The 12,223-nt window shown below is 47.5% G+C and overlaps 1 protein-coding gene across 1 annotated transcript in view; it reads left to right on the forward strand.

The window, feature by feature from the left end:
• Nucleotides 1-611: 611 nt before the first annotated feature.
• Nucleotides 612-12,223, forward strand: part of RFX7 (regulatory factor X7) — a 53,162-nt gene continuing 41,550 nt past the window's right edge. Inside the window, exon 1 of the mRNA XM_075431417.1 lies at nt 612-704. The gene's annotated coding sequence lies outside the window, so the exon portion shown is untranslated. The remainder of the gene's footprint in view (nt 705-12,223) is intronic.

The raw sequence follows: 12,223 nt of genomic DNA on the forward strand, positions 1-12,223 counted from the left end.
GTGCCAGCGGGGCGGCGCGGGACGCCTCTGGCCGCGCTGCACATGCACCGCTGGCCCGCAGGAACGCGCGGAACTGTTATTCTCGCCGCCCCCCCCCCCCCGAGCCGGGCCACCCCGGAGCAGCCCACCGGGCCGCGGCGGTCGCAGGGGCCGTCCCCCGCCCCGGCTGCCGCTCGCCGCCGGCCGCGCCCCCGGCCCCGGCCCCGGCCCCCTCCCCGGCGGCGGCGCGGGGCGGCCCGTCTGCTCGGGCAGCGCCGAGCCTGCGCACTGGGCGCCCGGGCGGGCACGGCGGCCGCGGGGCGAGGAGCGGCGGCGCGGCGCGGCGCGGGGCGGGCCGGGCCAGGTGCTGCGAGGTGGGGGAGCGCGGAGCGACCCTGCTGCGGGGGCGGCGGCCGGGCCGCCATGCGCCGTGCCGCGGGCGGGGCTCGCCATCCCGCGGCGTAGCGGCGGGACGCGGCTCGGTTCTCCGCCCGTGATGTCCCCCGGGCGGCGGGGGCAGGCGACTCACTCGAGGGCTGCGGCAGAGGCCTAGTGCGGCCAGCGCCGCGCCGCGTCCCCATGGCCGAGGAGCAGCAGCCGGAGGGGCAGCCGCCGCGGCGGCTCGCCGGCACCCCCGCGCCCGGCGGGGCCCTGCCGGCCCTGGTGCCGGGGCTGCAGGGCGGCGAGGCCGGCGCGTTGCAGCACAAGATCCGCAGCTCCATCTGGTAAGGGCCGGGCTCCGCCGGCGCTCGGGTCGGTGGGGGGGGTGGGGGGGGTGGCGCGGCCCCTTTGTGCCGGGCAGCGCGGAGCCGCCCGCGCCCCCAGACGCGTCGCGCCGAAAAGACGCGTGGCCGCGGGCAGGTGCGGGGCCGCGCCCGCTGCGCGGTTGTTTGGCGGCAGCGCGGCCGCCTCCCGGGCGGCGGGGGGCGATCTCGGGCGGGCGGGCACGGCCGCGCTGGCTGCGGGCGGTGCTGCGGGGCGGGCGCGTTGCGGCGGCCCCCGTGGAGCCCTGCCCGGGCGGAGTGTCCGGCCCGGCGGTGACAGGCGCTGCTGGTGATGGCCTGCGAGTTCCTGGCAGGAATCCATTTTTTTTTTTTTTCCCCTAATAACTACAAGTAATAATAAACCAACGTTTTCCTTAAGAATATTTATTTTGTGCGCGTTCGGGGGAAAGAGATGAAATGCGTTTAGCTTGCCCTGCAAATAGAATACTCTGTTTCTTTAAAAAAATACCTGCAAGAGGCCATCACCTGCAGCATTTACGCTTTGTGTATGTTTTTAGAAGCTGCTTGTGGCTGAGGGGGCTGATAAGGTATGGTGGACGTTAGGAGTGGTGAATACGGGTTACTGATATGTAATGTCTTCCTTTATATATACGCATCACAGAGATATTTATATACGTGTACTCATCCTAATAAAAACATACTGGTGTAGCTTGCATATTCGTGGTAGAGTGAGACTGTATGGTTTGAATTGACGTAGCTGGAAAAGAAAGAGCATCCAAATATAACTTTACCTTCAGATTCTTTTATTGTGTGGCATGCTGAAATTGCATTTATTGTTTGATTGTTGTTGGTTTTTTTTCATTTAAACAGTAAATAATAATTCCTTGTCCTTAATCTACACTCACTACCTTTTGTTTTGGTTTTCTCTGCAATGTGACCCAGAGAAGAAAGACAAACTGCAGAATTTCCTGTCTGTTCGGATCACGAAATCTTCACGCCCTCTTAATTTATTCTGGTATTTAGTGATGGCCTTTTTGTATTTTGTTCTCATTCCATGAACGTGCTGTGTGGAAGTGAGCCTTGGAGAGCATGTTTACATTGCATCCAGATTAGGTATCATGTCCAAGTCGAGGACAAAATGGCTACAAAGTGAAACCTCTGCTTTTACTATGGGTTTTCTTTTCAAGGAAAAAGAGTGCGTATGGAAGCTTTTTAAACAAAAGCTGCTTATTTGGCTCAGGTAAACTTGATGAATAGCCTGAGCCCACGTTTGGTGCGAAGGAATGCAGTGTTTTGCCTGGTGCTAGTGGCTCGCCTGGTGCCAAGTGCCCATGGCCAGCAGAGGTTTCGCCAGCACCTTGCAGCCTGGTCTCCTGGAGCTTTCCCAGACGTTCCTCACCTCCACGCCAGCGTGCTGCCCTGGCTGCCCGCTGCCTGCACTGGGCTGGGGCTTCCCTGCTGCTTTCAGGGAGTAGCCATTCCCTGCGGGTCATACTGTGGAAATGCAATATTTGAAGATACGGTTGTTTTTTTAGAATAAAACCTTGCCTTTGATACCTGCAGTCTTTTATCTGGGACTATGTGAAATTCTGCATTTCTGTATTGCGATCTTCATGTGAGGCTGGAGTTTAATGTTAATTTGCATCTTCATGCAGATGTGGTGGTTGGTGATGAGGAGCATTGCCGGGGAAGTTGTGCACACCACACTGGGGGTAAACGGTGGAAAGTCTCCTCCTGTAGCTGTGGTCTCGGGTCTGCTGTTGTGTTCAGCGGGCATCGTGTGCTGGTGATGGATAAACAGCGGGAGGGATTGTGGAAGGCCGCTTGTGAAAATGGCAGTGCTCTGGTGTTAACAGGACTAGGTGTAACGTGCAGGAGAGCTTCCCCTTTTCTGCCTTCCCTCCTCCTCCTCCCCTCTTGCCCTGTCGTGCCAGCTGTGTGTGCTGGCAGGTTGGTGTCTGCAATTCCGCCGTCGCTTCCCAAAGGGTTGAGCACATCTAGGTTAGTATCGTCTGTGTTGCTTTACCCCCCGCCTCTTTTCTTTTACACGTTTGCGCATAGTAGATGTTTTTAATTGCGTTGTTGTTTTGGTTTGGTGGGGTTTTTTTCCCCAAAAAAAGAGTTTCAGTCTTCAGATTACATTGTCATTGAAAATTGTAGCATAGCAAGATATAGCAGCTACTGAAATACTGGACTTGAGGATCACAGACAAGTCTGTGCTTGTCCTTCCACTGTACAGACAAATACAGTGTGTGATGTAGGCCTCAAGTGGGACAATGAGTTATTCATTATCTCAACTTATACTTAATTTATTCTCTTTATTAAATTAAAATGTAGTTTGACAAAAGTAGCTCAAGTAATTGTGAACATGTGGAGTCCCTTAAAATGAAACAACAGGTTAAGTCCTGCTGGTTACAGCTGCAGACACGGTCAGCGTATGTACTGAAGACTTAAAAATGTGCTTGCTAGGAGTCCAGTCTGGTTTGGTGTGGTTTGGGGGGGGGTTTTGCATATAAAGTGACCATTCATTTGGACCGAGGAGAGGAGTATAAGAATTACTTAGCTGTGCTTAAAAACAAATCAGGAAGTATTTATTTGGATTACAACATCACGCACAGGTATTTAACTGCTGTTTGGTTGCAACAGTTAAAGTCCATCACTGTCTAACTGTATTTTCTTCCTGCCTGCCCCACGTGAATGCATCTAGCAAAGCAGTGTCCGTTTTTGTTGCATGTGTGAGTCGCTGAGGCAGTCAGATGTGTTCTTACGGTGTCGCTGAAATGGGCAGAAGTAATATCGGGTGTCTTTTCCCACTGACGGATTAGAAGTCTAGACGGGGAGAGTGCGTCTTTGGGAGCCCAGCCTGGCTGATTAGTGTCAGGTCAGGCGGGTTTGTAAACTGCTCCGGTCCTCGCTGGACGGTGGGCCTTAATCTGCCCCTTTTTATTTCCCTTTAGATTCATTAAAGCTTTCATATTTATTAATAGCTTTTTGTCCAGACGTTAGAGCCCGAGGCAGGACAACCTCCCCAGTCAGCTGTCTGAGCATATAGACTAATGGGGTTTCAATTATTTTCTTTGGGTGAGGGTACTGTATTACCAAATGTGTTATTTGTATGTGGTGTTTCTGTACCCAAACATATGGTGGTGAAGAGAGAGTCCGCTCAATATTACATAAAGTTGCCAAAGGATATTCTGTAGCTGAAGGCAGCCGATAATGTACGTATGTAAAGCAGTGTGGCACCAGGACTGAGACGCGGAGATGACCAAGGGAGGAGGCTGTTGGCTGAAGGGCTGCTCTCACTGGCATGAAAGAAAAAGACCAACAGTTCTAGGCAATTTCATCCCTCTGCTCGCTGCATTAATCTAAATTTCAGTCTGTTGAAGGAGCAGATGGGTTGGTTTTCTTGTTCGCTGTTGCTAATAACTGGTGGTGATTCTTCAATGAGTACTTGTTTACTGTTGTAAATAGTAATCTGGTGCTCGCATCTGTGTGAGGGTTGGCCCCAGCTTCTTTCACCTTGCCTGCATCTCGGCCCTTTTTGTCCTAAAGGCATCTGTTAGGATTTGAATACAATAATTCTGCTCGAGAAGTTAATTTCCCTCCTCAATATGTCGTGTGTACACCGAGCTGAGGACCAGGCAGCATGGAGTGGCAAACACAAACCATTGCTTTTGCGGCCATTTCAGCTGAACGTGGGTGTGGGTTTCAGATCCAGAATTTTTGTCCTCAAATCACTCTTTTAGCTAGAAGTCGTATTGGAAAACCCCATGAGCCTAGGCCACACAGTACCAAAATTAGATGTCCTAAGGCCCAGTTTGTCTCATGTTGAAGCGGGGGTAGGAGGTGAATTGTGCCCTTGTTAGTTTTGGGCTTTTGGTATCGTGCTAGAAAACCAGATTAGCTGATGGTAACACCAGTGTTTTCTCATCTTTGGGAGGCTCTGTTCTTTCTTACAATTGTGTCATTCCTGCTTCCTCCTGCAACTGCATCTGTTGCTCTTCAGTAGGCATTGTCAGCAAGCATGAATTGTCACTTAGCTGTTGGCAGAGCAAATGTTCCGCAATTTGGGAGATGCCATGGAGATTTTTCGTAATAGACAGTGCTGCTTATTTGTATGGTTAGGTCAGCAGAAAAAATGATTGACAGTCTTGTTTTTTTAATAAAATACCTGGCAATGAAGAGGGAAGCTGTAGGGGTATGTGTTTCAGGCTCTTTGCAAATGCAGGTGCTAACACCTGTTTGGTAGTTTTCTTCTGCAGTTGAAATTACTGTGACACCCTTCATGCGTTTTTCTTAAAATGCTGATTTCTCCGAGTCCGGTTGGATTAACCTGTAGACCAATCCATCTGCATTTACTCTTTTTCAGTTTTCTATAGCTGGGGAGAAGGAGCCAGGGGGTAAGAGCAAAGGAAAAAACCCTCTATATTTTCTTAAATGGCTGGACAAAATTGAGTGGAGAACTTAAAATTTCCTGTAACTGATTACAAACTTGTTGTGGTTATTCTTTGCCCCCAGCACGAAACACACCAGCCGCTATTCCTTCCTTTGTCCTGGTTAATTCGTTGTTGGAGGTTGGGAAACAAAGCTTACAATTCTTCAGTAAAAGATTACTAACTATTGTGAGGAAGAGCTGATAATTATCCTTGACAGGCGTACAGGCTGCACTCATTTCACTAAGTCTATGTAACATCCGAAGTGTGTTTACCTCCTTTGAAGGAGTACTTTGAGCGCTGTTGAGGTACTGTGGAAATCTGCAACAACTTCTTGTCGCTAACCCAGTTTTCCCTGGCATTATGGTTCTGTTATTTACAGGTGACCGTGAGACTTGTCCATCCTGAATGTATGTCCCGAGGTGGTGTATAAGCATTCAAATACGTAGGACAAAGCTGAGCTGTGGTCCAGATTTTAGAGTAGCTCTGGATGATGTCAGGAGAGGTCAGCCTTCCTTGGGCAAACCGTTTAGCAGCATGTCATTCTCCTTCACACTCTTGCTTCCCCAAATGAACAGGAACGGAAAGCGGGATTTGTTTCATTTGACTCCGTCTGTTTCTGTAGGGGGTGGTCAAGGTAGCTCCCTTGTAGCCCTTCTGGGGTGAGGGCCATCTCCTTGGGAAGAGGTTTCCATAAACCAATCCATCCGATCAATTTATCTGCCTATTTCTCTTTGACTGTAAACAAATTTTAAACTGTGAGCCAGGGTGTAACTGTCTGTGGTGCAGATCTCGCATTGGGCGAAATAAATCCTACACCATGTGTCACTTTCTCAACTCTCCTTGTTTTCCTGGAGGATGGCTGCTCCGTCCCCTCTGTGGCTTGTTTTGGAGACGTCCCATTCCCTTGAACAAGGTGCGGCTACACCCTTATCTGTTACTACACATTTCTGTATGGAGGGGAGCCCACCTGGAAGAGTTGCTTCTCACCAAAGTGGCTTTAAAAAAAGTGTGTCTCTGCTGAAACACATTCCCTTGCTGTTGGGGAAGCCTTCCTCTGTGCTGCCTGAGCGGGCAGGGCAGCGGCACGCAGCAGGCAGTGCCGGATCGGCGTGGGAGGAGAAGCAACTTTCCAAAACGGGGCACGGCCACCACGGTGGTGGAGTTTCTAGGTCAGCAGGTGTGGAAGCCAATTTGGTCTGCAGGCATTTTTACAAGGTTAGAAAATAAACCTGAATAAAATGAATGCTGACCTTTGTGTAACCTTTTGAGAGTGGAGTTGAGGTTTTATTGAACATCCTGGCTCTGAGTTGGACTGAATAGCTTTGCAGAAAAAAAAAGCTTTGTAAATCTGTGTTTAGGAAGAGTGGATTTTTCACTCTTGCTCATGGGTTTTGTTTTCCTTTGTTTGTTGAAACAACAGGATCTAATAAAGTATGCGGGGGAAACCAATATTGAAGTAATAAAAGATTTGGCCAAATTTTACTGCTCTTCATTTAAAATGCATAGGAGTGCACGAAGTTGTTGACTTCACAGCATCAAACGTATGCAGTTCCTTGTTTCATAAACCTTTTGCTTTCCACTGCAGGAGTTCACTTCGCTGAAGCAAGTCAGACGGTGTGACACTGTGATTCAAAGCAGCATTTCTAACGAGCGCTTAATAAGCCTCTGTGGCTGGCTGGCTTGCCATTTGGGGCAGTTCTGTTTGATTTGCCTGTGTCTGTGTACCACTGGCAAGTAGGAATCCAAATCTCTATCTGAAAAGAACATTTAGAGCCCTCCCTTCCACCCCCCCCCCCCAATTTTCTGGATGCCATATAAATTAATCAGAAAAAATACTGTAACTGGGTGAGATGACAGTACGGCTCAGGTTTAGGTGATCAGATTTATACTGAAGCCCTGATTAATCTTTTAATTAATTGAGGCTTGGGGTGGTTTTGTTAGTCTTTTGTGTGTGTGTGCGTGCATGTAGTTTTGAGAGCAGGGGTTGAGCTTAATGTTTTTATACAGATCCCATAACTTATGTGTGTTGCCTTCTCTTGTTACTCCACTCTGCTGCTTGCCAAACAGAAGTATTTGGAAAAGGGCCAGAGCTGCAAAATTCAGATCAGGATCCAAATTTGGATTTTTGGTTCAAGCCTTTCTAATATCTAATATTACAAAGCCTCATATATAAATAAAGACCTCCTCATTTTTAACAGCGAAGATGAGGAGATGGAGGTAGCTTTCTAGCTTGCCTCTGGAGCAGCCTGGGTCGAATGCTGGACTGTATGTCTGAAAAGTTGTCAGCAGGTGATTCAAAAATAAACTGAATAGATGAAAATGCAGTGCTCTGTCACCCAAAGAGAGCCCAGCCAGGAGGCCGGCACAAGTTGGTACTTTCAAGCTGGTGAGAAGAATCCCCTAAATACATTTAAAAATTCTATAAGTGCTGGGGTGTTTTGTCGTGTTCCATTAGATCTTTGGGAATTTAGAGGGTTGGGTTGGGTTTGGTTTGTTCTAAATGGAGTTAGCCAGTGTCTCAGTTTTAATGCTTTCTTGATTTAATGGAAAAAGGATTGTCTGTCATCAAGTACGATGCTCGTTACCGGCTGCTGTGCCATCAACAGGCTTTCGGTAGGCTGCCAAGTGTTTTCTGTTGTTGAATGTTTAATCATTAAGACAGTGGAAAAAACACTCAAAACTCCCCGAATATTTTCCTTGTTGCTTGTTTTTAATTGCTTGTGACTGCTGCAGCGGCATTGTACCAGGCGAAGGGTGGGGAGGCTGGGAGCTGCTGCAGGCAGGACCGGGCATGGGTGTGGTCTCTGTGGGTGGGACCTGTGCCCGGGGGTGCTGCGGAGGGGTCTCCCGTGGGTGCCAGACCTGCCGGGCTCTCCTTTCAGACCCGCTCCGTGCCGTGCCCCCGGAGTGGGCTAGTCTTTGTCTGTTGCTCCGGCTGAGCTGTTACCTTTTCTAGCTGTAACCTCTAAGCACGCCGCGAGGCGCAGTGCGTGGCAGTTGCCGAGGTAGGGGATGTGTCCACGGACGGGGGTTTCTCAGGGTGTATGTGCGCTCCTCCAGAACAATGGGTCCTGCTGAGCTTTTCCCTGGAGCTGGCTGGGGATGGCAGCGCTTTCCGGTAGTCAGGTACTTCAAGTTTGGGAAGAAAAGCTTGTTCCTGGGAGGAACTCGTTTATTAAATGAGGTATCTCCATATCTACTTCTGAGAGGAAATTTGTGGTTAAATGTCGGGGCCCGTGACTTGTGGCTGTCCTTTCTGATGGATGGTCTTGCAGGCATGGAGGCAATCCTATTTCTTAGTCAAAGATTCTTGAGTGCCATTATAAGGTTGTTGGGACTCGTGCCAGTGGAAAAATTGGATTGCACTGGACAGCAGAAATTACAGTTCATTACTATGGTTGCCTATAAAGCAGCAAATGAAATTATTTTTAAAGCTGTCAGCAATACAAACAGACTGGTGGAACTTTCTCTTAGTGCGAGGTTGCGTGGAAATGTCTGCCTCAAGCATCCCTCGGACAAACAAGAATTAGCTTGTGAGCAAGGTGTGCTGGGTAGTAGGATGGGCAATTTGTTCTGCTGCATTTTCCTCACCTTGTTCTTGCCCTTGTTTAGAAATCACCTGGAAATACTTGGAGCAGTCTTTGTGACTTCAGTGAAAATACTCCTGTGTGCTTTCTCCCTTCCTCTTCAGAACTGTTGCCATGTTAAAGTATAGACTTAAAAGACAGTTACTCGGTACCAAGAGTGGTAATTGTTTGAAGGGCTGTAAATTGTAAAGTTTTAATATTTATTTAATATTTTTTGTGGATGGAATTTTAAGTGCTTTTTTAACCTGCTTTAAAAATAGTGGCAACTCCTTTCTCCAGAACCACATGCTAGTTTCACTGCTATTTCGATGGAGAAAAGTACTTGGGAGGCTTGGATGCTTGTTAAGCTGGGGGAAGAACTGGGCAAGATGTTTCTGGGTGCCGTGTCTGGAGGCAGTCTGACATTGGGACTCGGGGTGGATGTCCTCTGGCAGGAGCGGTTTGTTGGCCATGCTGGTGGTGTGCAGGCGGTAGTGTCTCTGGAGGAGTGCGCAGGCGGCCGATGCCCGTCGGCGTCCCCGCTGCGAGCTGCGCCTGTTGGTGCTTATGCAGCATCGTCTGCCTGCGACTGCCGTCTCCCACCGTGTGTTCAGAATCAGGTGCTTTGTGTTTCTCAATGAAAGGTAGATGATCGCTCCATGATCCTTGGGCTGATTACACGTAAGTCGGTAGCTGTGGGTGAGGCGCCTGTGAGGTCGGCCAGCCGGCGCGCAGCCCTCGCAGGGAGACTGCAGCTCTTTCTGCTGCGATGGGACTGTCTGAAGCAAAGGCCAAAAATGATTTTGAAATAATCTTGCAGGAGTCGGAGACTGTGCCACAGAAACCTTTTACCTGAGCTCTGACAAAGTATGGCATTTCTTTCGTTAAGGGTACATAAAAAGCTTGCCTGTTTTCTTTACGGTTTGATTTTATTTTTTCTTTTATTAAGCCTGTTAGCATTTTAAATGACAAGCTGTGTTAGGGCCTACAGTTGCTATTAGTGGTCATGTAAACTAAATAAATTAGTTCATATTTAAGACAGTCAAATTACTTACTGGCAGTAATTGCAAGCTGCACACCTGGAACCGCAGTGTGCTGAAGAGCTAAGCCAGCTTTTGGCTCTGGGAGCCTGTTTTGCAGAATTACTTTCATTATGCTTCATTCCAGTGGTATAGTTCAATGATTAACTCATAAAAAGTTGAGAAATGAATTGGCAGTTGAGAGAAAAGCGTGTTTGCCTCTTCCATTCAACAAGTGAAGGAAGTGGGATTGACAGATCTAGTTCTAAAAATGTGGAAAGGGATATTTTGAACAGAAACCATCAGTTGTGTTTAATGACTAGAGATAGCTTACTGAGTCAGATTAAAAAATCCCAAGTAATCAACAAATGTGCTGAAGAAAAAGCACTTTGTTCTCTTTACAGCAATTTGGAAATGGTGGTTTGTGTGTGTTTAATTAAATTGGACAAAAGTTTGTCTTAAGTGCAGTTTATAGTGGAATTTCAGTTATAATTTACAAGATTAATTTTTCATTGCATTGTGCAAAAAATGCTAAAATGCTGACCCTGAAGATTTAGTAACCTATATAAGTAAGTCCCTGATCCATGAAGATATTCAGACAGCTATCTTACTGATTACTTACTAGCAGAATCACAGAATGTTCGGGGTTGGAAGGGACCCCTGTGGGTCATCTAGTCCAACCCCCCTGCTGAAGCAGGGTCACCTACAGCAGGCTGCACAGGACCTTGTCCAGGTGGGTTTTGAATATCTCCATAGGAGACTCCACAACCTCCCTGGGCAGCCTGTTCCAGTGCTCTGTCACCCTCAGAGGGAAGAAGTTCTTCCTCATGTTCAGACGGAACTTCCTGTGCTTCAGTTTGTGCCCATTGCCCCTTGTCCTGTTGCTGGGCTCCACTGAAAAGAGCTTGGCCCCATCCTCCTGACACCCACCCTTCAGATATTTGTAAGCATTTATTAGGTCCCCTCACAGCCTTCTCTTCTTCAGGCTGAACAAGCCGAGCTCCCTCAGCCTTTCCTCATAGGAGAGATGCTCCAGTCCCAGAAGCTATGTGTCTGATTACCCTGTAGATACATGCCTGAATATACACTATGAATAGTCAATTTTCCTGGTTAAAAAGAGTAAGAAAGTGGTAATGCCATTGATCTCTCAGAATGAGAATAAAAATGAAAAACAAGAGAATTTTTTTGTTTTGTTTAGTAGCAGTATGTTTAAGCAGTCCCCCTTTAGCTTTCGATGCACAGATTCCCATGGATGGCATCTTTTTCTTGTTAGAAGCTTACTTCTCTTGGAAGGTTTAAGAACGTGAGGTTCATGTACCATCATGGTTTGTGCGTTTAAATCTGTGAAACTTGTAGCTTAGTTGAAAAAACAAAATTCGGATTGTGTGTACAGTGGTTCAGTGTGTGGAAGCCGTCTCTGTGAACACGTAGACACACGTGTGTGCACTGGGATGTTGTCATTCAATAGCTCCAGATGTTCAGGGTGAAAATACTTATCATGGGTAAAGTGTTTGCAACGCAGCACCTAATAATTGTTATTTGTCACTTCACAGTGATTCTTGTCACTTCAGAAAAGTTCTTAGTTACTGCTGAATACTTTAAATACCAGTAGATTGGTGGCAAATTGGGCCCAATGTAGGACCAGGAGATAGCTTGAGTGCAATGTGTTCTTCTGCAAGAGATGCTCCTTCCTAAATTGGTCAGACTCGGACAGGTGAGCTGCAGTTTTTGCTTGGTTAGTTCAGCTGCTCAGGAAGGGAGTGGCGAGGTGGCGTATAGTTCACCTTGAACATTGAAGTCAAACTGTGTTGGTATAATCAGGCAAAGACATTTTCATTCCCTTAGTGCAGACATCTGCTCTCCCGCTGGCGTGTTTACGCATGATGTGGCTCACAGAAATGAAAATCCAGACTGATCAATTCTGTAGTGCTCTTAAACAATGTCTCCTTCTGGAAAGACCCATCAGACAAGTAATTGTGGGTAACGTTAGTGGGAGACTTCTACACAGGCATAGTTCAATGAATTGTTAGATGCTGAAAGACGTTAGCCAGTTACGTGCTGCAGCCTACAGGTGACTTTCAACAGTGCGGTTATCTTGGTGAATACTGCTTCAGTAGCTTTCTGTCTACATCCATCTTAAATATCATTATTTCTCTGGTGCTATTATTTTTGGAAAGTCAGAAGTTTAATGCAGCTTTCCTGAAATCTGTTCTAGATTTAGTCAAGGAAAGACTTTTTTCTTCCTAACTATTTGACTGAGTAAATTGTGGTGTAACTTAGCAGTTCCCCGGGGTATTTAAAATGGACGTACTTTGAATAATGAATTCATGCAGGTGTTCTGCAAATTGTCTTCATAGGGTGCGAAACTCAGTGACCTGCGTGGCTGTGGCTTCAGTACTTTGTACTAGGGTGGGTCACGCACCTTCTGCTGTGTTTTTAAAATAAAACCATGAGAATATGAAAACTCTTAAAACGGGTATCAAAATGCTGATGGACAA

Source organism: Opisthocomus hoazin, chromosome 10, assembly GCF_030867145.1.
Source record: "Opisthocomus hoazin isolate bOpiHoa1 chromosome 10, bOpiHoa1.hap1, whole genome shotgun sequence".
NCBI lineage: Eukaryota > Metazoa > Chordata > Aves > Opisthocomiformes > Opisthocomidae > Opisthocomus > Opisthocomus hoazin.